Source organism: Agelaius phoeniceus, chromosome 20 (genome assembly GCF_051311805.1).
Source record: "Agelaius phoeniceus isolate bAgePho1 chromosome 20, bAgePho1.hap1, whole genome shotgun sequence".
Lineage (NCBI taxonomy): Eukaryota > Metazoa > Chordata > Aves > Passeriformes > Icteridae > Agelaius > Agelaius phoeniceus.
In genome coordinates, this window is record NC_135284.1 from 264,342 (window position 1) to 288,759 (window position 24,418).

At 48.4% G+C, this 24,418-nt stretch overlaps 1 long non-coding RNA gene across 7 annotated transcripts in view; it reads left to right on the plus strand.

Annotated features, from left to right (window-relative positions):
- The first annotated feature begins 878 nt into the window (after nt 1-878).
- LOC129129306 (uncharacterized) overlaps nt 879-24,418 on the plus strand; it is a 45,054-nt gene continuing 21,514 nt past the window's right edge. For all 7 annotated transcript variants that reach the window (XR_013184837.1, XR_013184839.1, XR_013184835.1 and 4 more), the window contains exons 1-2: nt 879-928; nt 1,352-1,398. This is a non-coding gene — a long non-coding RNA (uncharacterized LOC129129306). The remainder of the gene's footprint in view (nt 929-1,351; nt 1,399-24,418) is intronic.

Consider the following 24,418-nt stretch of genomic DNA (forward strand, 5'->3'; position numbering starts at 1 on the left):
TTGCAGCAATGCCCATTTGTTTTCCACTTACTGTCCTTATTCTTCCATATGCAAACCAGGCAGCTGATGTTTACTTTGATGGGCAAAGTTGCTGCAGGGTCAAATGGAAAGAAGAGATTGGCAGGAAAGGAGCAAATCCTCCTTAAATGAAATGTCTGCAATAATTAGCAAATGTTGCAAAAATGAGCTGATAAACAAGCAAAAGGTAAGAAGGGAAAGGTAAGCTTCAGGGCAATTAATTACGATGGTAAATAAAAAGAGACCCAACATTTTTGCAAGAATTTAACAGATGGGAGGGTACGCTGGGAGCATGGTATTTGTTCAAGCAGTGAGAAGAAGCTGGAACTACAGGGATTTGGGACCATTTTTAAAGGAACTGGCTTGTTTTCCAGGAATAAGCCTCAGGGCAAGCAAGACAACATTTAATTTCTTTGCCTACATTTGTATTTTTGCTGTTCATGAAGTCCAAAGAAATGGAGGTTCCTGTGCAAAACTAGAGAACCCACACCCAGCCCTGCTCTTCAAGTGCAAGCACCAAAACAGGGCATTAATTAACCTGCAGTGCAGCACACGTGCACAGATGGATTTGGGATGTAACCTGTATCCTGCCGTGGAGCTGAGCCTTATTGCCTGGCCACCCTCCTGGGGTCCCTTCCTACCCACCCTCAGCCCCAGCAGGAGCCAAGTGCTTGTGCTGGTGCCTGAATTCCCTCGGTACCACAGAAATGTGAGAAGCCTCTCAGGGCCAAGCCCAAACCCTCACCCAGGCTCAGTCATCCTGCCCAGCTGTCAGTCAGTGGCTCAGGGAGACACTCCCAGAGGGGAGGGATCAGTGGGTGCATAAATGCAGGGAGGTGACTCCCCCTCTTACGTTGTCCCCATCTGCCCTGAAGTTCTGTAGCAGGCTGAGACTGCCCAAGAGATTTGGGTAACTGGAATCTGGCTGGTGAAGGGGGGGCCATCATCATCCTAAAGCTCTTCTGAGGACTCCCAAAAGACTCAGCTCTAAACTCCAGAGCTTTCTTGCTCTTAACCCTGGCAGAAGTCATACTTTAATGACTATATTATTACCCCAGTTTATTTTTTTTATGACTGAAGCACACTTGACTCTTTGGGGTGGGCAGCTTTGTAACAGTTAGTGTTAAGGGACTTGGGGCAAAGGGATTGGGATTGCTCCATAGAGGCAGGGCTGCATTCTGTATTTCAATTTTTGATGGGTTTATTTCTGATGAAGAGCAAGGAAGTGATGTATGTTATGAGGAAGTGATCAATTACCTGGCATGTCTGGAGCACTGAGGATTTTATCACATCAGGATGACGGTGATTGATTTTTTGATTTTTTTTTTTTCAGGTCTGTAGCAGAGCAGCAATCTGTGGATGCCTGATTGCAGCTGACAGGTAAGTTGTGGAGCCAGCTCACCAGTGACTGTGACAGGCATCCCTATCTCATGTTCCCACTTCTTTTCAGACTGTAATGGCTTGATGAAGACATGCTGTCAGGGTGATAGAGATCCAGAGATTATTAAATGAGGACACCTTTGATTTGCTAAATTGCTTTAATCTTGCAGGAGGCTCTATTAGTTCCTATTGGTCCCACTTTGTAGGGGTTAGAGAAAAAAGCAAAGGGGACGGGCTGCAAAAATGCAGCAATGTTTGCTCTCCTGAAAGGCGGAGCCCAGGAAGAAAAGTGGGAATTGCAGCTGGCTTTGCCTGCCTTGCTGGCACCATGCTGTGCAGAGGATTGATTTAATTTATCCCAGCAGGTGTTGGGTGCAGAGGGCTGTTATTGGCTTGGGGGCTGTGAAGCTCAGCACGTTTGGTGTCTTGCCCCTTGCTGGCCTCAGAAAGGATGGAGAAGTTATTCCTGTGTCAGGCTGCTCTTGCCTGTAGCTGGCTGTGTGGGCTCCATCCTGCTCCAAGGGAGGAGAGGGTTGTGGCATGGGGGCTGGAGTTTGTATCCAAACCTTGAGTATCTGTTTCTCTGGAAATGAGGCTGCAGTTGCAATTTGTATAAAATCACTCTTTGCCAAAAGAAATGATGGGGCTGGTTTGATCTAATTCCAGAGTTGTTCCATTATTTTTGCTGTGACCGTGTGACATGAAATCCTGTGTACTCCATTTCTGATCACCTGTAGCATGAAGAGGGAAGGAGGCAGGAAATAGTGAAAGAGCCCAAATGAGGCAGTGAAAAGGGAATGAAACCAAACAGAAAGGAAAAGGTCTGTTCGAGGTGCAATCATTGGAGAAATGCTGCTATCCTCAGATGACATGCACTGTAGATGGGAAGGCATGTACCTGAATTCCCAAAGTGAAGCAGACAATAGTCTGTGAGTGTCAGTGGGTTATTGCACTTGTTGGCTGCTTGCTGAATTAAGTTCTCTGTTGGTTGGAAGTCACTGCAGAGAGGGTGGCAGTCAGCTCTGGTTGGATTGTGGGTGTCCAAGACATGGTTGTTGTGCTCTACATTGAAAAATGTGCTGGTGGAGAGGAGCTTCTCCTTGCCGGGTAGGACAGGCTGTACAGACTGTTTGCCCAGAAATGGTCCCAGCTCCAAGGCCTGTGAGTATTTTAGGGTAAATGCTTTCAGGTGACTGAACTTCTCAGTGTGGGTTAAACGTAGCAGCTGAGCAGAAAGAACTATTCCATGTGGTCTCACCTCCTTTCCTCTTCCCTAGTATCTATACAATTTTAAAAACCCTAAACAAAACATACCAAAGCCAAAATAATAAAAAACAAACAAAGCACCTACTCCCCACTGAATAACCTCTGACAAGATTGGCATTAACAAAGCTGAATTTTTTTAAGACAGTCATTGGAATGAAATGAGCTGATTACCAGTAGGAAGAAACTTAGTTTATTATCTGATTTTTAAAAGCCTGAATAATTTTAGTCATTGGCTTTATCAGGCAAAATAATTATTTCAGTTATTATCTTTAATAACTTTGTAGGAAATCTTTTAAGTTCTTTTCCATGAATCCTACTTCAAATGCACCTGCGGAGATAAAAGCAGCAAACTTAGCCCAATGAATAACTGATAAAGCAGAAATATCACTGCCTTGCCTCAAGAACATCACAGCTCCAAGTTCATCTCGTGCATGTAATCAGGGTCTGTGCTCTCCCTGGCCTCTATTGGCGGCAAAGCTCTTTTATGATATTCTGTCATTTATGACAGCTCCTCCAGAGAGTTCATTAGGGTGAACATTAATGTGGCTGAATCCAGGAAACTGCTTTTCCTGACATAATGCCAACATCTATTACAATGCTGTGCAGTGCAGGGGGGAGCTTTATGGTTGTTTAATGTGCGTGTGTGTGTTGCAAATGGCATCACTTTTTAACTCTCTCCGTAAAGCAGTGTCTGTTTTCTGGATTGCCACCACTATAAATACATGTAATGGGGAGCCTGAGCAGCTGTTGTGTTCAGCAGTTGTCTGTGATGATTATGAATTCATGGTTGTGGCTCCCAGGACTAGAGAGCCACAATTAATCTATACTATGATTCAGATCATCAACGTGAGTGCTGGTGTTTCCCCTGCTCTATTGGTATTTCTTAGAGTTCCTCATATATAAAATCTGTATTAGGAATTGAGGCAAAGGAAAGCAGCAATGGCAAAGAAATATCCAGTGGTTTTCCCTTCTTCCATCTACGTCCACACAGCTGTGTAGTGCAGGAGCAGCTCCTGAGTCTGAAGTTGGGTCACTTGTTTCCACCTTAGGCATGGAGGAGTGTGGAGGGTAGGTAGGATGGATGTTGTGGACTTGCTGCTCCCATGCAGTGCAGACCATGTGTGTGCTTGGTTTTAAAAGAAAAACAAGAAAAAGCAAAACTAAAACCCCCAAGTCCACCAAAGAAAACAGTGTTTATGACAGCAGGAGAAACATGGCTGAGGATTATCATTCTTTGCGTGCTTGGCTCAGATGGAGAACACTGTAGCTGTAAACTACCTCATGCTTTTTCCCACAGCCTTATTCTAATCTCCTTTCTGGGTTAATTCCCAGGTAAGAGAGCTGTGCCATTCCATTTTTAATTGTTTTCAGCTCAGTCTCCTGATTGCCAGTACGGGGCTGGCAGGGCTGCCAGGACATGCTGTAACGTGTCCTGTACAAGCATCTTATCTGGTGAGAGCTGCCGTGGGTACCGAGCTGAGGAGGCTGCAGGGACACGGGCATTCATTTCAGTCAGCTGTGATGAGCCACAGCTGCAGTGGATCCAGACTGGCTCCATCTCTGGGCTGCCTGCCCCGTGGGCTGGGATGGACAGGTCCAAGTGGAAGACTTGGCTAAAAAGCAGGAGAATAACTCTGGGGAAGGAATTCAGGGCTGGTGAATTGCTGCCCCTGCCAGCCCGGGGAGGGGACAGGGACAGCCCTCGGTCCCTGCCAGCCCGGAGGGGACAGGGACAGCCCTCGGTCCCTGCCAGCCCGGGGAGGGGACAGGGACAGCCCTCGGTCCCTGCCAGCCCGGAGGGGACAGGGACAGGCACAGCCCTCGGTCCCTGCCAGCCCGGGGAGGGGACAGGCACAGCCCTCGGTCCCTGCCAGCCCGGAGGGGACAGGGACAGGCACAGCCCTCGGTCCCTGCCAGCCCGGGGAGGGGACAGGCACAGCCCTCGGTCCCTGCCAGCCCGGGGAGGGGACAGGGACAGGCACAGCCCTCGGTCCCTGCCAGCCCGGGGAGGGCACAGACACAGCCCTCGGTCCCTGCCAGCCCGGGGAGGGAACAGGCACAGGGACAGCCCTCGGTCCCTGCCAGCCCGGGGAGGGGACAGGGACAGGCACAGCCCTCGGTCCCTGCCAGCCCGGGGAAGGGACAGGGACAGGCACAGCCCTCGGTCCCTGCCAGCCCGGGGAAGGGACAGGCACAGCCCTCGGTCCCTGCCAGCCCGGGGAAGGGACAGGCACAGCCCTCGGTCCCTGCCAGCCCGGGGAAGGGACAGGCACAGGCACAGCCCTCGGTCCCTGCCAGCCCGGGGAGGGGACAGGGACAGCGCTCGGTCCCTGCCAGCCCGGGGAAGGGACAGGGACAGCCCTCGGTCCCTGCCAGCCCGGGGAGGGCACAGGCACAGCCCTCGGTCCCTGCCAGCCCGGGGAGGGCACAGGCACAGCCCTCGGTCCCTGCCAGCCCGGGGAGGGGACAGGCACAGCCCTCGGTCCCTGCCAGCCCGGGGAGGGGACAGGCACAGGCACAGCCCTCGGTCCCTGCCAGCCCGGAAGGGACAGGCACAGCCCTCGGTCCCTGCCAGCCCGGAGGGGACAGGCACAGGCACAGCCCTCGGTCCCTGCCAGCCCGGGGAAGGGACAGGGACAGGGACAGCGCTCGGTCCCTGCCAGCCCGGGGAAGGGACAGGCACAGCCCTCGGTCCCTGCCAGCCCGGGGAAGGGACGGGCACAGCCCTCGGGCCCTGCCAGCCCGGGGAGGGGACAGGGACAGCCCTCGGTCCCTGCCAGCCCGGGGAAGGCACAGGCACAGCCCTCGGTCCCTGCCAGCCCGGGGAAGGGACAGGCACAGCCCTGGGTGGCCGCGTTCCCATCCGGGCTGCGAGCGGAGCCGCTGCTCCCTGCCCTGCTGTCCTGGAGGGCTGCAGGAACCGGGCTGGGGAGAGGCAGAGAGGAAAAACCAGAATAAAGAAACCCGATCAGTTAATTGGTGAAATTCTCTTTCTCTGGTTGACTGTATTCATTCTGACAGGAGCCTCTCCTCCTTCCCTGGAGTGCTCTGGCAAGTGAGACTTGCAAATAAAGCAAAGGATCTGCTGAATGCACAGCCATGCATAATTTAGGAGTGCTGGAGTCTTCTGCGCATCTCATCACAAAATGGCATTCAGTAAGTGCTAACACAACTCCTTTGTGGATAGGCATTTCTGTGAATTTCTTGTTTTTCAGTAAGATTTGGACATCAGACCCCTGCCAGGAATTAAAAATTGACCATCAGGAAGTACTGTAGCAGGGCTAACACCTAACTGAAACATTCCTTCATGTGTGCCCACAGTCAAAATAAAGAAATGATTGTGGATTCTTGAGTGGGTTGGCTTTGAAGGATACTATGAATAAATGATGGAAGACTACATTTTCCTTGAATTCACACTTTTCACCCATAAGTCATAAAAACAAATTTGATGCTAGAGAAAATAGCTGGAAGGGGAAGCAAGGACATCTCTTTCATTCTAAGGGTGTGGAGAGAAAGTGTTTTATGTCTCTGGAGCAGGTGTGTGAGAGGAAAGAGCTGTAACTCTTTAACTTATGTGTATCTGTTCCCATCAGGTAGATGTTTCATGCAGGGAGAAGGACCAAATGAATAATTAAGCCTAGTGTTGATATTTACTTGGACTAATAGAATGTTGTGCAGCATCACCTGAATGAAAATCAAATTTGTGATTAGTAGGTGGTTCATCCTGTTCTAACAGTGTACAGTGATTAATTCTTCTTTTTCATGCCACAAATAGTAATTAAAGAGAAATATTACATAGGTACACCTGGTTTTCATTATACAGTTGCAACAGTGTGTAAACCAAATCTTTTATTGATGAGAAACGCCTTAAGTTTGAAAACTGAGGGAAGAGCATGAAAACCCCTCTGAGGCTCCCTAGAGACATGTGAGAAATCTGAAATTATTAAAACATGTGGTGGCACATACCGATTACTGACAGCTCCCGCTGCGGCTGTGAGCCCTCATTCCTCTTTGACTTCCAGCTTTTCTAAGGATTCTCAGCTTGCTTGGCTCTCCCCCTTCCCTTGGTTAATCTGCTGTGCCAGGGAAGCCGTGTGCCATGCCCTGGACAGTGAGACCCAGCTGATGGACTGTCCTGCTGCAGGGGCAGTTTGCTGGTCTCTGTTCAGCAGCATCCCCTCAGCCCCCTCCCTGTTGGGTGATGGGCAGTCTAAAACCCCACTTACCTGCACGGCCCCTGAATCACAAGGCTTTATTCTACTGCAGTTTTTAAAAACCATTATTGTGTATCTGATATTAAAGCTGAGTGTTTACACCTGGTATTTGAGCCCCAGAGAGGGAGGGAGTATATTTGTATATCTGGTTTATATATTTATGCTGTTTGCTGAGTCCCTGTGGGCAAGGATGTTCACCATCACTCCGTGGCCATCATCTACTGCCATTCTCTCTTTGTGTGCATATGTATTTACTGATATTGATTAATATTTATTTCTCATAAATAATACATCACTGTGATTTTGTGTGTGCCACTGCAAACTGCAGGAACACAAAGGGTAATGAATGTGGTGGTAAAGCTGCTCCATCCCTGCAGAGCTGCCCCAGGGCCTGGAGGCTGGTTCCTGCCCTCGCATCAGCATCCCTGCCCACCAAGTTCTGGGCTCCAGCACCACCAAGCAGACCCTGCTGGTGTCTGTGCCCTGCTGCTGCTGCCTGCTTTAGGAGGAAAGACTCTTTCCTCTGCCCCAGCTGGAGCCAGCCAGGAGGGAATGTGGCAGCAGCTCCGTGCATCAGCTGCAGGTGCCCTGTGCCAGGCTCCAGGGGCAGCAGGGATGGAGTTCTGTCCCTGCACAGGCAGAGCTGCCCTCCTGGTGCCTCGCTAGTGCTGTGCCCTGCTGGGACATGGGGACAGAGAGCCAGGGCTGGGGGCACGGTGCTGGCAGCTCTGGCTTCTCTGAGGAACTCGAGTTATTCACATCAGTACCTTTTTGCCCAGTAAAATGGGCAGATTCTCCCCAGACCTCACAGCCCCATTGTGCCAACCACAGCATGAGTAAACAAGATAAAAGCTGAGCCCCTGGGCCCAGGTTCAGTCAGCTCTGACGGGAGGGAAGGAGGGAAATAACACTGAGAGGTGAGCACATCAGCAGCTCCTCCGATGGGAAAAGTAGGTTATTCTGAAGCAACAAACAGGAGAAACATAAAACAAACAAAAGAAAGAGAAAAGGAAGATGGGATTTGGACAGAAGCTGATTTATCGAATTCCAGCTGGACAGTGATACCAATTCTGGGAGCACTCTGCAGTGCATTTGGCACTGTCCCCCAGTGCTGGGATAGGGACCAACCCCACTCTCCCCAGAGAGTAGCTATGTGTGCCCAGCTAGGGAATTCTGGAGAAAACTGGTTGTTCCCAATGGGCTTTCAGGGAGCCCATGTCCTTGTGCTCACAGAATCCTAGGCACCCCTGGGAGTCCTCATCTGAGTGAATATTTGCCAGCAAACCCCAGTCAGTCAAGGGCAGACCAGTGCTCTACCCTGCTGGTTGCTGTTGCTGTGCAAACTTTGGTATTTGTTGGAAAAGGCTAATAGCAGAATGGTTTGCTTTAGGAAAAAACATTCCTGAGAAATGGGACTGTTCTGCTTTGAGTAACACGGTGGTGCTGGGGTCACAGCTGGAGCCTCTCATCATAGCAGGGGAAGGCTGACCTTGCTGTAGCATAGCAGCCTTGCAAGCAGTTTCTTTTTTTCCTCCCCTTTCCTTTGGTGGGGATACAAAAGGATGGAGGATTCTGTGCCAAAGCCAGGATGCTGAGCCCTGGGGAGTTCTGGTTTGGCCCGTGCCCTAATCCTACTGCTCTGTTCTTAAGTGTGTGCTTTGATGATTAAAGGCAGTTCAAATACCAAACAGCACTTTGCTACCCCAGGTCTCCAAATGCTTTTTAAAGAGGACAGGAACATGTGTGATGCTTACAGCTTGGATTCAGGGAGCTGGCTGGTGTGGGAAGTCACTGTGCACACCTGAGGCAGGATGGGCACCGAGGGTGTCTGTGCATGAGAATGCCTTCTGCATAGCCAGGAATGGGTTTTACAACACAGAGTGGTTCTTCCAGGCACAACCTGGGTATTGCTAGTATGTACTTATATGCAGGGGACCATATGTACCTGCTTTTGGAAACTTGTGTAGTCCCTGTTCTTGGAAGCACCTATAAAGTCAATATGTTATTGACAGTCACTCCCTGGTTTGTCACGTGGAGTTATCTGCCACCCCAATGGGGCAGGGAGCTACTTTTGCAATGATTTTTGGTGCTCCATCAAAGTTTGTAGCTCTGAATCAGTTTGTGTCAGCTGAGTATCATCTTTTACAGATGATTTTCAGCAGTGAGTGTTTTCTGCAAAACAATTATTCCAATAAAATCCATCAGTTCCTCCCTCCTGGCACTGCTTTGGTCAGCCCCAGAGCTGGCCATGGCCAGGCTAATGCCTCTGTTCCTGGCATCTCTGTGGGAATGCCACTGCCAGCACAGCTCAGGGGTGGCCTCAGACAAGCATCTTGGTGGGGCAGGGAGAAGCTCAGCAAGCCTGGGTTGCCTGGAGGCATATGGGATCCCATCTCTGCTGTCCCTTTTTTGGACAGAGCACTTACCCCTTCCCACACCACCCAGGCTTTCTCTTGGTCATGGACGATGGACCCTGGATTTCTACTTAGTTTAGTGCCCACTAGTTTTCTGGATTTGTCCTTGTACATTTGTCTTGTTTTTACTTATCCTTAGTGACCTGACCCAGTTTCTGCTCTCGTGTATTTACTCCCAATGGCAAACCCCAGAGTCCACAAGACATCAAAGATAGTACATATCCTCTTCCAAATTTGTTGTGAAATGATTACCTGGAGGCAAATGATAATTTCCTAAGACTGCAAAAAATTGAGAAAAATCCTGTTTCAGATGGCAGCAGCCTCAGCTCTGCAGTAACTGGTGTCTTTGGCCACTCTGCATAAGCTCCCAATGGTTTCTGCCCCCCTTGTTTTTCTGGACCATTGGCCAATAGTCACAGCTTTGGCAGCTACGTGATGCTCCAGCTTTGTCCCTGCACCATGGCCATGGAGAGCTTTTCTAGGAGGGGTGACACAGAGCCCTCGGTGCCTTGCCCAGTGTGGGGAGTGTTTTAAGGACTGGGTCCAGGGGACAATGTTAAGAGTCTAATGAGTAAGAGAAAATTTTACACCAGTGGGAGTCTCTTATGTATCTGATGTTATTTAGGAAAATATGCAGAGAGAGATTCTCTATCTTTAAATAGACTTGCATATTTTATCTATCAAGAGAGCAAGTCTGGTGTGTCAGAATATGTAAATACGTTGAGTAGCTCTGAGGCTGGCAAAAGAGCCAATATTAAAAAAAAACAGATTTAAATCTCTGGCTGCCTCGTATCGTCTGCTGTAGATGCCTACCTCCTTAGGAAATAAAAGATATTGTTTAACACACTCTGAGCTGTCACAGTTAAGTTCGATACCTCCGGTGTCTGGTGCTCCTGAATGTAATTGGGATGCTGTACATTTTCCTAGTCATTACTTGGGAATGATGCCCTACAAAGTCAAGCTGAAAATCAATTGGAAAGCTGACTTCTTGCAACTTCCATGGCTTCTTTTCTTGAAAGTTGAAGTATTTTCCTGCAAGAAAATTGCATTGACTGAATTCCTGTGCTTCCCTGTTATGTCTTGCTTTCTGGGTTTGTAGCTGCTCCATCTTATCAGAGTGGAGATTTCATTAGGGAATTTTTGAGAGTTCTTCTTTTAATTAAAGGAGGTATTATACCTCCTTGGTCAAACTACAGCTGCTAATTCCCAGCTGTCATTGTGGCATTTGTTTAATTAAGAACAAAATTATCTGCATGACTGGAGAACCATGAGACAGATTTTTGAACATTTACAGGGTAGGATCAGTTGCTGGGGTAAATCAGCTCTGTTTCAGGTCCATGGCAAAAAAGCACATTCTACTGACGGGGGACAGGTTGAGTAGCAGGAGAGGGGAAGAACAATCCCAGCTCTTCCTTGGCTTTGAGCTGGCAGTAGTTAGGCATTGCTACCCATGCAGATACAGATGCCTTCTACCAGACCTCTGTCCAAGATGCACCCTTCACCTTGCTCCCGTTCTTCAAGACAAAATTTTTGAAGGAAGAAATCCCTGCAAAACCCCATACAAACCCCCAGAGGTGGGTGGGTGGGTGCTGCAGGGCTGCTGGGGGATGGCCCAGGTGTCCCCTGCCTCTGGCAGCTCCTTGTGTTCACAGGATTTGTTTGGGCACAGGCAGGACTGGCAGGCTGGGCTGGATGAATTGTGGTACCAGGAGAGTCTGAGATGCTCATCACAGCTGTGCTAAATGGGAAATTCCTAAGTGACCCGAGGTGATGATTTCTCATAACCTTTGGGTTTTTTTTCTTTTTACTGGATAGACAGAATGGAAAATTGACAAGTGCAAGCCACACTTCTTATCCTGCTTCTGAGCAGACTGGTGAATCCACTGGATGATAGAGTTGATGTATTGAGTTTGCCCAGACCTTCACTCTCAGCTGTCAGTGTGTCTGGTTTGACTTGAAACCATCTCCAATAAATTCAAGGCTGTAAAACTGTAAGAGGATCCAACAGCAACCTCCAGTTCCTTGAATTAAAACATTTTTCAGAGATTTTTGGAAGGTATTGATCTTTACTGTGCTTAATGATCATTATTAACCTTAGAATTATGTATGGTAAAATGAGAAACAGAAGGAAGGAGGAAGAGACAGAATGTTTGCCCTGCTGAACAAGACTGATTGCTCTGGGAAGAGGCTCCTGGTGCCTGCTGCCCCACCATGCTGTGGGTATGGGGCCAGAGGGTGCAGGGACAGTGACACAGCCACGGGGCTTCTGCTGTGGGAGCCCCCTTGGCTGCTCTGCACTCTCTGAGCAATCACGTCCCATGGAGGGGCACAGGAATTTAGGTATAATTCTGCTTTGTGAGAGCCACTGGGATGAAAACAGCACAGCAACAAGAGTTGGGGTTGCTTGTGAGGCTGTCTCCTCCTCCCCTGAGGAGTTTTTAAAGCCTGGAAAGGTATCAACCCATTAAAAAGCTCATAACAAAAGGGGAAAAATTCAGAGAAAATTTGACCTATTAATAAAGGATTTAGCTAAACATTTGTGTAAATATTCATACTGAACTATACCATTAGCTTTCCCAGTTAATCTGCTTTCTGTGCTAAGGGCTCTGAGTAAAATATGTTCCCAGAGTAGTTTACAGAAGAAATTAGTGCTGTATCTGGCCTATTATTCTTCTTCTATAAAAGATTAAAAAAGATAGATGCAAAAGTCCATTTCTGAGGGACCACTGATCATTTTTCTCTCTTACGGAATATAAAACCACTAAAAGGCAGCAGGAAGGACCAGTTTCTGGGAAGTCTGCTTGGTTTGCTTGTCATTTTGCAAGGCAACTTCTATTTGCAAACGGAAAATTCTTAAGAATTTAAAATGTCACTTAGAGCATCTGCAATTGCCCTGTAGAAGAGTTTGTTCACCTGTCAGCCTTTATAAGCATATGAACATGAATTTCTTTTACTCCTGGGAAATCTTGTCCAATTTTAACACTTTTCAGTGTGGTTGGTGAGAGGGTAGCCTGAAGTTAAACACAGGAATATATTATTGCATTTGACACTTTTCACAAGCGTTGTGCTTAGTGGATTCTGAATTTTGAATGTGGAGGATGGGCCCTGCAGCCCATGGATAAACCTGGTCCATGCCAGGAGTCCAGTTAGTACCAGCAGAGAAGCTTCTGGGGAGAGGCTGCTGAGGACCAGCTTGGGCTTCTGCCCCAGAATAATGAGATGCTCTTCAGTGGCATGGGAAGAGTTGAGCCCTGGCCCCTTTGCTCCTCTCCTGCTCTGTGCTCAGCCTGTAACACAGGTACTGACAGCTCTGCGTGTTCCAGGGCTGGGGCACAGCAGCACTGAAGAGTGACCCTTCCAGGGCCCATGTAAAACTTTGGTTTTCCAGATTCTCCTCAGTCAGCCATAACTACTGGCTGAACAGGAGCAAGTGTTTTCAGAAATGCTGAGACTTATAAAAATCCTGTGTCACAAAAGCACCCAGGGATCACTGGGAAGACTTTCTTGTGGCCACAGAAGCATGGGAGGTGAGTGCAGCCAAGGTGGCTGGAGTAGTAGAACACATCCACCTGAGACAGAGCACCGAGGGACCCCAAAGCAAGGCATGAAGACATTTCCCCCTCCCTTGTCAGCTGGAGTTACAAACACCAGAGCACTGTACAGACCTTCTTGAAAGCAAAAGGTCTTTCTCAGTCTGCCTGGAGCTAGAGTGTCTGGGGAGGGGGACAAGCAGGGATGGATAAAGACAAGGAATTTGTGGCCCCTCAGGTTTGAAATTATCAGTTTTGAAATATCAGAATGTTGTCAGAACTGATGCCTTGGCTGCATTCATGGCCCATTGGTATGGCAGGCTCCCTTGTATCGTGTTGCTGCAGCTGAGCCTGGATTTCCCCCCCCAGCCCCCCCAAAGACAGAAAGTGGCTTTCAATGACCCTGTTCGTACTTGAAAGGTTGAGCCTGCAGATCCTGACAGCAAGAACACGAACTACAACCAAATTCTCAGCTTGAGTCCTCACCGAGAGCGAGCACCGAAGCTGCAGCTGCAAAGGACCCCTGTGCTGGGTGCTGGAGGGATCTGTGTGGGGCTGGATAAACACGGAACTTAGCAACAAAGAGCGAATCGTGCAGGGAAATGCCGGGGGTTCACGTCCCCTCCCCTGTGTGAGGACGCCCCTCCTCTGCCCCGGCCGGCTGTGCTTTCCCGGTCATTCAGTCACTTCCCCTTTGCCATGGGTGCCATAAAAAGTGATTGTGTCTGTTTGCTGTCAAAGGGACTTGTCACAAGCAGAACTCTCTGTGTCTTTTTCCACCTCTTTCTCAAAGTAATGAGCAGTCCGTTGAGCCAACAGAGTTGCACTATGTATCTGCAGGAATTCTCGTAACAGATGTGCTGAGGCTTGGAAAACTTATTTTAGATAAGACAAATAATCTTTTCAATTATCTTTTGCTGAAAATATTGTATTTTTGTAGGCATTCAAGAGTGTTATGGCATAAAATACCAGCCTAATTATCATTAACTTCTCTATTATGTTTGCTGAAATATTTTTTGGAGTTGTCAAATATGCAGCGATTTTGTTATTTGGGAGGGAGGTTTTAGCAGCTGGATAGTTTATTTCTTGATTGTGCAATTTGATCTACATATTTCATTTCAAGAAGATGTTATCTAAAAGGATAGCACCAGCAGCTCGTATTTATTAATTAGGATTATTCCATCATGGTGGGAACAGCTTCCTCAGCTGGGTCCTGCAGTTCCCAGGGCTGGCACAGCAGGGGCTGGGGGCCAGGGCAGTGTTGCCCCTTCCTGGCTGCCTGCTCCACCCCCCTGGATGGGTGATGCCACAGGCAGCGTCTAACACAGATCTGGGCTCTGCTGGCAGCCAGGCCCAGAATGAGGGAGCAAGGCTGTGTCCTTGCTTCACAGTGTGTGTGCACACCTCAGACTCCCTCAGCTCCTACCCAGCTCCCGGAGCACTGAGCTCCTCATGCTGAAAAACAGGTTTTTCCCCCAGATTTGGTCATGGTGTGGAAGGCTGATGGAAAATCCCTCCAGCTGCTGTTGCAAAACACCATTCCCCTGAAAGGAAGGGAAGTTTTATTGCACCGCAGAGCCAGCAGAGGGGATGCATATACAATTCATTCTGGTTCCTCCAGGAAATTCTGTTTGGCCCTGACATGTCAGAGCTGTGACTGCTCGGGGGCTACTGAGACTGTGAGAGAGGTACTGCAAGTGTGGGTTCAGTCGAGATGGGGAGGTGAAGCATTGTGCTTCAAGCATTGGTGTAGCCATTTACTTAAATTATCGCTAAACCTAATGTCACCCCATCTCCTCCACTGCCTGTTATTGAGTGCTCCAGCTGGGTAATCTCATTAGAATTTGTCTTGTTCTCACCTCCAGCAGTACCCATGTACACAGCCTCACAAAAGGTTATTCACACAATATTGCATGACCTTGATGAAAGGCTAATTTGATAAGAATTCAATTTAAAATTCCATTTGTACTGACAAACCAGGATTTTATTGATGTCACAAATTTTCAGCAGTAGAAGTGACATTAGGGGCGAGGCTGCCTTGTTTGCAGGCCTGGAGGTGGACAAGGCAGAGGATTTATATCAGAGGGTCAACGTACCTTGCAGCAGTTTAGTTTCAACGCTTCAGTAAACTGTTTGTAAGTTTTCTTTCCTTTACTATCCTATTTTTCTTTGCGGTTTGCTTAAACAGATCTTTGCAGTGGCAGGGACGAAGCAGTGGTGGCTGATAAGGAAGGCTGTTCCCCTGTGCAGTTCAAAGCTCATTTCCTACGTGCCCTTTCATCCTTCAGTCTCCACCAGGCTGAGCCAACAGACAGGATAAATAACCAGCCTGATCTGCTCTCCGGATGGGTGCTCATGCTGTGAGGTCCCTGGCCCTGGCAGGAGCTGAGGTGGCTGGGGACACACTGGGCTGAGCTGGGTCTGAGGTCCAGCACCGGCGTCCGACACGTCCTAGGAGCAGAGGGGCAGTGCAGCCAGGGATGCAGTCAGTCAGCTGCTGCTATCCACCAGCTTGGTTTGGTGCTGAGAACCATGTTTAATGCTTCCTGTGTGTGCCCAGGAGCTGCTGGTGCTGCCATCCCTCCCGTGCCTGCCTCCCTCGTTAACCTTTCCTGGCAGCCCGCGCGTGCTGTGCCAGGGCAAAAGTGGTGCTGTGGCAGCCCTTGCCAAGGGCAGGAGGGGCACAGAGAGGACAGCAGCAGGTGGCCAGGGGCTGTGGGAGTCCACGTGTGCAGAAGAAAACAGTGACTGAGGTGGCAGCAGCCCGTGCCCGTGTTCCAGAGCCAGCAGGGCTCAGCAGTGTGGTAATGTGTTGTTTGTATGAAACTTGTCAGGCTGTGGCAGGGCAGGCGAGCCTTTCCCAGGCAGCTGAATAAACAGTGCTCCAGTGTGGAGACACCTGGAGAGGAGGGTGTGGCACCTGGCAGACGCTCCCCAGGCGTGTGCAGGCTGCTCACAACAGCCTGGCTGGGTCATCCTGGGACAGGACACTGCCTCAGCAGCCAGCCTGTGTCCCTGCTGCCACATGTGACACCCGAGGCTGCGCCAGGTTCTGTGCTGCTGTTCCAGGTGGCAGGAGGTGGCACAGAGCAGGACACCCATCCAGGAAAGGCAAGTCCTGTCCCTGCTGCTATAAGCTGTGCATTGGGGCCCATGCTGCAGTTACAGCATCTGGAGAGTCACAGCTCTGCAGCAGACCCAATATTATAATTACTCTGAGTTAGTACCTTGGAAAAATCAAATGTGCTCTGAAAGGAATGATATCCTCAGAAAAAAACCCATGCAAAGTAAAAAAACCAGCCTTATCTGACTTAATTTCCTTTTGCTTTGATAGATTTTGCAATAAATTACTTATTTAATGGATAGCATGAAACATCACACAGTGATATTTCAAACATTCAAATGCCTTGATCATTTAATACTATTTTCCCTTCTTTATTATGCCATAGGCAAAATTTTAATTATAATATTTATGCAAATTATGTTTGTATAATCGTATTTGAAAGACTGTGTGGATCAAATTTTCCAGCCAATTTATCTAAATACAAGCCTTAAACTTTCCCTTTATCACTGTCACAAACACTCTTCCTCCTAATTTGTCATTTTAGGCACTTCCTATTACACTATCACAGAAGGCTCAGTGTCATTTGCGGCCTCCAAAAAAATAACTCAGGAATCATAGAAAACCCAAACCCATGTTTGTGTACATGGGTGAGTAGAAAATCTTGCTTTGTAAGCCAAATTACTTATTTTTGAACTGCTTGGTTTTCCCTTTCCCTGCTGGCTCTCTGAAGTCTTGTCCCAAAAGCTCACTGCCCCTAACAATGATATCTTTCCCCTTTTAAATCTGCTCAATGTTCCCAGTAAATCCTTCTGTTGGTGTTAGTGGGTGACGGTGTTCGTTAGCAAATGACTGTCTAAATAAGAGAAGCAATTAGGCAGATTTGTGAAGGACAAAACTTGTATCGATTAATGTAATGATGACACATGCGGAATAATTTTGGACTCAAACAGAAAGTAAAGATCAAAAGGAAGGGAAAAAACAGGTGTCTTCCAATTAGAGCATAAATCAACAATTAGGAGCTTTCAGTGACTGCCTTTTGAAACTCCTGGCATTAATCACTGCTGCTCTGTGCATAACGCTCCAAAGAAAGGAAGCAACCAATATTTTCACATAATTAAAGGAAATTATATATCCAATACCTTTTAATGTGATTAACAATGATAGGATGAAACTGTTTAAGAGCAGCAGTTAAGAGGAATATTAGCTGCCATTATGGCTGAGATAAATATTCAAGGTTATATCTACCCAGCTGTGAATTTGGAAGGTTTGCCTGGTAGGTAAGATAAAACTCTTCACTCAGATAATGAAGCAAGTAGTACCTGGGAAAGATCATAATTGGTGCTGTGAAACAGGGCCACAGTGTTACTCGGTTACCAGCTGTCCCTGGGGTGAGCAGTGAATGTGCACAAAATGTCAGTACATCACAAAGATGCCAATATATAAACCAGACATATTATTCTGCAATAAAAAATGGATCCACTTCTGAATGCATTATGCAAAAGAGACAGATGAATGTCACAGCCCAGTGCTCTGCCCTGGATTCTGAAAGAGTGTGGAATCCACAGAGAAACCAGCCCGGCAAGGGTTTTTCCCTGGGCTGTTTTGGGGAGGGAGTGCTGCCACTGAAAGCCAGTGTCAGGGCACAGAGGGCTGGTGGTGGACAGACAGACTGCCTGCACGGGGTGTTCTGTGGGTGCTTGTGCTCCTCTCTGTGACCTGTGCTCTGGGCCAGGAGTGGCCGTGCCCTGGCGCTGCTGGGCTCCACAGAGGGGCTCACTGTGCCCCGTGGGGACTGTAGGGGTCTGTAGGGGCCCTGATGAGGGAAGCTGAGCAGGAGAACAGGGCACTGTGAGTCCTTGCTCCAGTGGCTGCCCACAGCTCTCCTCCCCGTGGGGAGCCGGAGCATCGCCCTCTGCTCCGTGCCTCTGGCCCTGTGCTAAGCCCCATCACCCCTGCTATCCTTAGCAGGCAGGAGACAAAGCATGCCACCAGCTGAAAGTGGGTTTCTGGACAAAACATTTGTATTTTCTTCTTAACGGTCTGCATGAAAAGACACATCACAGAGAGGGACAGAGCACTGATGTGCATGAGAATTTCTGTCCATGTGGAGTGCTCGACAGCACACACGTAGATGGGTTTTCATGGTGTTGGTGGGTGTATTAAATGAAACAGTTACATCCTGGCACCAGCTCTGATTTCTGGAGGGATAATTTGTTGTATGAATTTAAGGACCTGTTAAATTAACCAAGACCCAGTAGATGAAGTATAAATTAAGAATTCTTGGGTCCCCTCCTGTTCTCTGTCTCTGTGAAGGCACCAGTGATCTCACAGAGCAGAGTGCTCCATTAGAGCTTGTGCTTCAGTGAGGCAAGAGGACGAGAGCGCTGGGAAATCCGGGCTGGAAGATAATTGTGTTCCTGTCTCCAACGCTCAGCAGTGTTATCAAAATCCTGGGTAATGAGCTGTTCCCCGAGTGACCGGTGTGGAGAGCGTTACAGCTCGGTCTCTGGTGCCCCGAAGGGCTCAGCGAGGAGGATTCTGTCAGCTTGCAGCAGCACTGGCTAAAGCCATAAAGCCCAGCCCTGGCCAGTGGGCGAGCACCTCGGCTGTGAGTTAGGAACACAGGCATGGGGCTGGGGAGGAGAGAGCAGTGCAGAGCTGCTTGTGCAGGAAAGCCTGCTCATCCTGAATCCTAATGACAGCAGCTTAAACACCAGTGTCTTTAGTTATTTCCTGGTTTAATTAAGCAGAACCAGTCAGCTGACGATTTTTATTTTAATTCAAGCAGAAAGCCTTTCCCCGTGCCTGAATTAATGCCAGCCCAGCGGCCGGCTGCACAGATGCCAGAGTGCTGTTTGTTTATCCGGACACAAAGCCTCCATGGACTGGGTGTGGATGATTAGTGACTGCAAATCTTCATTTTGAAAAATCTGCTGTGGATTTTGCTGTTGTCCCCATAAGTCTCTGAGTGGAGGAGCAGAGTAGACAGCGCTCCTGCCCACGATGGGCGCTGAGCTGAGCACTGTCCCAGCGGTGTGAGCGGGGATGTACAAACCTCCTCCCTGCTGCTGATGACAGGCAATAGGGAGGCAGATGCTGGTGCTGCTGGGACAGCCTGATGTGACTGTGTGCTCTCCAGGGCTGGAGCAGGTGCAGCTGTGTCACCGGGGGGACACTGCAGTTACAGGCTGCCGCATGCAGCAGTTGGGAGCAGCCCTGCAGAGACCTGCTCTGCCTGGGGACAGCCCTGCACCAGGCTGCTGTAGCTCGGGGCTCCCCAAAGGGTCATTGGAAGCCCCTTTCCACCTCTCAGTCTAAAATACCCTGATTGTGTGCCCTTCCAGGAACAACAAAAAAAGGCGGGTGGGGAGGAGCAGGGCTGCCTTAAACCTGGAGGCTTCAAGCACCCCAAGTTTTTCTAATGTATTTTAAAATACTCTGTCATCTTAATGATGTTTTGATATGTCCCACTAAATTATGTTTGAAAACCCTCCACTAAAATTTGGCCTAAAAAGGTGGAAATCAATTCCTGGATAGTGAAATTTGCCCGGTCCTCTTCTTTTAAGCAGTTAAATGACTGAGTAATAGATCCATAAATGAACATCTTATTAGCCTAATCCTGAATGGAAGAATACACAAATCAGCCATTTGCTTAGTGGATATCACTTAAGTTTGCCATCCATCTTAGTCAAAGGAGGTGCCGAGTTTAATTTATCAGTGACTGGCCAAGAACTCCCAGAGAGGGAAGGGGGGAACAGCAGTCTCAAACTGGTGCTCTCCTGCTGTAGATTAGCGTGCCTGTTGTTTAATTGCTCCTCACTGAAATTCAGGGATTCCTTCAGCTGTGAGCTGTCCTGCTGCCATGGGAGGAGCGGTAGGGTAAGCAAGAATATCCAGTTGTCAAAGCATTGGGCTTGGGCTGTGAGGGCAGCCAGGAAAGAGGAGCAAGCCCTGTTTGAGCAGGGTGGGCACAATGGTGAGTTCTTCAGGTGGCAGAGGAGTGGGACAGGAGCTGCTACAGGTGCTGAGACCCAGCACTCCTTCACCACCTCCTAAGGAGCAGCTCCCCTGGACTCTGTGGTGTCCTTGACAAAGCCTGAAGCTGAACAAGAGACTTGTGCTCTCTTTAAAAATGACTGATTGAGATATCATTTGGATGCAAAATTTGTCATCAGTATTCATGTCCTCAGTCTCAGATAGCTTTTATTGAGCCAAATTTGAAATGATTGGAAATCAGAGAGTGGCAGGTTTTGAGCCAAGACTTAGGAGGTCAGGCTGGACTTTGCAGAGGTCTCTGCCCAAGAGAGCCAGAGCCTGGTCATGCAGAGGATTTGTGGGTTTCTGGGTTTGTATTAAGCTGTGTGCTTAATAAAAGAAGTAGTTGCACAAAAGGGATGGGACAACCCCCTTTGCTGAGTGTTGGTAGCTCTGAGTAAATCAGTGTGCAGTTGTTCTCCAGAATCAGTGTTTCGTATCTCTGGCTGCAGTAAGCCCAGAACTGTGGCATTAAGTACATCATTGTCCCATGACTACAGAGCCAGTCTGCAACCTCCCTGCACCTTCCAGACCCACACATTCCTTAGCCTGAACACACTGTACGAGTTGGAAGCTCAGGACACAAGGATGTGCCCATTCCCCAAACTCATGGCATTCCACAGGGACACTAAGGAAAGCAGAGCTCTGGTGCAGTTTTAAAAATACCTCTGAAGTTGGGCAGTGCTTGTTGGGTTTGTTGCCCAGTTAAAACCCGAGAGGAACCTGACAGCTGTGGTTTGAGGAAGAAAGCACCTACTCATGTGTGCAGTCTGCTGCTCCCCAGCAGCCAGAGTGGTTTAAGCTGTTGAAAACAGGATGAAATCCTGCCTTGGGCTGCTGTGCTGGGAGCAGAGCCGCAGTGAGCCCGGGCCCCAGCGCTGCTGGGCTTCCCTCAGCCCTCCTGTGGGTTTATCCAGATATAACTCAAATCATAACACAGCTCCTTAATGTTGCTAACTGTGTGATTTAGGCTTTTGATCAGCAGAATAGAGTGATCCTGAACACTTTTAATGAACTATATATTTATCTGGGGAGTCGTACCACTTTCATCCTCCACACAGCTAATAACCATAGCTCAAAAGAGCCCGCTGGCTCTGCATCTCATTTTCAATTCGTGCCTTTTTAAAGAAGATAATCATGGAAAGAAAAATGCAGGAGTTCAGGGAAATGGCTGTGCTGTGTCCATTAGTGGGAGGGGTGGGCAGGAGGTGGTGAGAGCTGGCTGGATCCTCTGCAAGCCCCACGTGGGTCTCTGCAGCCTCAGGATGGGAAGGGAAGGCAGAGGTGGAGCGTGGGGGCTGCAGGTGATGTTGTGTGACACTGCAGCTGTTCCTGGTCTGTGTGAGCCGTGGAGGCCATCAGCAGGAAAAGCAGCACAGGAGCCACCCAAGCTCCATCCTCCCCCTACTTTCAATACCACAGTTTTCTTTTGACTTTTCCTTTCTCTCTGGAAGAATTTTTAGTGCAACTTAGAAGCTGTTCAAGCCAGGCCAAGAGTTTTAAACCATAATACCAGAATCACAAAGAAACATGGAATTACTCTCATCATTCTTTTCATTCTAATGCATTGTTGTGCCTAAACCCTCTATGGAGTCAGGGTAGTGTTTTGCCTGCATTTGTAACAGAGACATGACTTCCTGGCAGCACCACAGGCAGAGTGGGCTGAAATTCCTCCCTGTCCTGAGTAGCCCAGTGCCAGCGATGGTGGCACAGATGGCTGCTGGCCACTGGTGTCCTGCAGCCCCTCTAGTCTTTCAGAAAGGAGCAGGAGGCCCAGAGGTAGGGGAGGCAATTGCTGCCTCAAGACCATGTCACAGAATGCTTCAGGTCTTTATGTATTAAGCTTATTTGAACAATGTGTTTTGTTCATAAATCACTGGTGACAGAAAATGTACAACCATGTATATCACATGCTACAGAGGGTGATAAACAGGAGGTCTTAAGTATCTGAGGAAATTTCATTCCTCTGGCTGGTCTGGTATTTAGGACCATTTTAAAAATTGTTCTTTGCCAGTAAGAGCTGCAGAGAAATTACCATCAATCTAAAGCATCTGGGGCCTGAGCTCAGGCTGGGGTTAGTGGCTATTTTGCATTATATTGACCTGGTGAAATGCCAGTTGGTTTTTCTGAAATAAAAACAGCAATAGCCAATAATTAATGTTCCCATAGTTAATTAAATTGGTCCAGCTGGTAAAGTGAAGCCATGCACTCTGGCCTCAGAGATTTGCTGCTGTGGGTCACATCCATGTGCATCCCTCTAAGGGCTGTGTGAGTGCACGGGTCATGAGTGTGGTGCCCTGCTCAACCCTTCCCACAGCAGCTCCAGTAACACCAGTGACATCCCCAAAACCACCCTGGGGACTTCTGCTTTCCCTTTCTGGAGCAGACTGGAGCAGCTGAGCACCACTGACCTCTCCTCCTCCTGTGCCAAGTCATCACTCATCTGTGGGTTTATTAGCTGTTTATGAACATGCTCTAATGTTTTAGGGAACAAAGCTGACCTCAGCTCTGTGCAATTACCCCGGCTCAGTGCTGTGTGACAGTGCAGAGGGATATGTGCACCTCAGGACATGACCCCTCCCCACGGGGGCAGGAGGTCTTGACCAAAAGGGATGGATGAAATAGTGACAGTAAGTTTAATGGGATGTTGCCAATGGTACAGAAGCAGCTCAGCAGTTCCCTTAAAGCCCCTGTTTAGTGCAGTGGGACAATTTCTGTTCTGGCAACAGTCTGGTGCCACTGGATTACAGTTTGGCCCATTTCTGTTTGGGTTTTTGCTTTAAATCTGTTGTGTTTATTTTCTTCTTATCAGGGCCATGTTCTTGTAAGAATGGGACTTCACAGAGCCACTACAAAGCTTTTGGTTCATCAGTTTTTAATTAAATTTGAATTGAAGATTCTTTTTCCTCTAGGCTAATTTTCAAGTGACAAACAAAATCCCCTTAAGTGCCTTTTCTTTTCTGCCATAAACTAGTAAAGATGCTGTCAAATTCCCTCAGAAACTCAGCTTTTCCAGCCCCAGAAGAGTGCAGATTATTGTTCTATTAGAAACAGATCAGAGCAGTTCTTTAGGTAAACAGGTGAAATAAAACCAGTGCCAGACCCCTCAGTGCTTGTGCCAGGTGACATCACTGGACCCCTTGAACAGGCATCGCTCACCAGGACCATCCTCTAACCTGTTTCCTGTGATTAACTTCAATTAGAGAGAACAGGCTTGATTAGACTGCGAGAGTAACTTCTCAGAAAGCCACTCACTATTCTTTCTGGGGCAAGGGAAAAGTGCAGGGCTTAGTGAAGGAATAACCTCTGCAGAATTAACTTACTGCTCTTTTCAAATGAATTTTCAGGCCTCTGAGCACTGCTGTGTGGATCCTGTAAGAGATAAAAAGGTTGATTTGGACAAAAAATCGTGTGTGGTACCTCCTGTATCTCCTACCCACTGATGCTCAATGTTAGAGCATTGATGCATCTGGTACAGTTGTGTTGAAATTGCTGATAATTACCTCCATCTCACTGCGTTTCAGTTCTCGATAACAATGTGCAACAGCTCCGTGTCATTTCCTTTCTTCCCTGTACACACCAATCTGCTGGATTCATCTTTCCAGAAGTACAAGCTGAGGATGATAAGGATAATTGATGATTCCCTTCTGGACCGGGTCATTATTAATAGCTGTGCTCACTTAGGCTGTCAGCTAATCTCTGCTGCAGAGGGTTTATCTTGGTGTGCTCGCTGTGCTCCCCACTGGCGGGGAAACGTGCTGTGCAGAAATGACATTCCTTCTTAAGCTCCTGTTCTGTTATTCAAATTTGAAATTTTTGCTTCAGCCAGACAAACCCAAACTCTCAAACTCATCCCACCAGCATGGTTGGAGCTACTGGCAGTTTCCATGTTAGCTTCTATGGCTTGAATAACCCACGCTCCCAGGGTATCCCAGTACCTCTAGTCCTTGGTTTGACATCCTTCCCAGAGTGTTGGGAGGCAGGACAGTGCACCTGCACTGCTCCAGTGGGGTGTGCCCTCAGTGGGCAGAGCTGCAGCTCAAAGCTGCAATGCTCAGCATCCCCCTGAGCGCAGCGCTGGGGGTGCAGGAGCTGCTTTGGGCAGGGCTGTGGCACAGGGCCAGCAGCCCTGGGAGCAGAACGCTGCCTGGGGAGGCAGGACCTCGCACTGGGGAGACGGGGAATGGGAGTGAAACAAGCAGTTGCCCTTGAATATCAGAGGGTTAATACTGTTCCCCAGTGACATCTATGCTTTGGCTTCTGCTAAAATGAAACTGGTTGAGATTTTCCTTTCTTTTAATCTGAACAGTTAAAGGAAAAATCTCTTTGTAGGGATTGTTTTGGAGAATTTAAACAAGTGGCATTTTCGCATGCTGAAGAATGTTGATATTTTGTCATAGCTCTTCATATTTCATCCATTAAAAAAGTGTTCCCAGACCCTCCACTGTGACTAGCTTTGTGATGCTTTGGTCCTTGAACCAGTTGTAGCAACTGGAG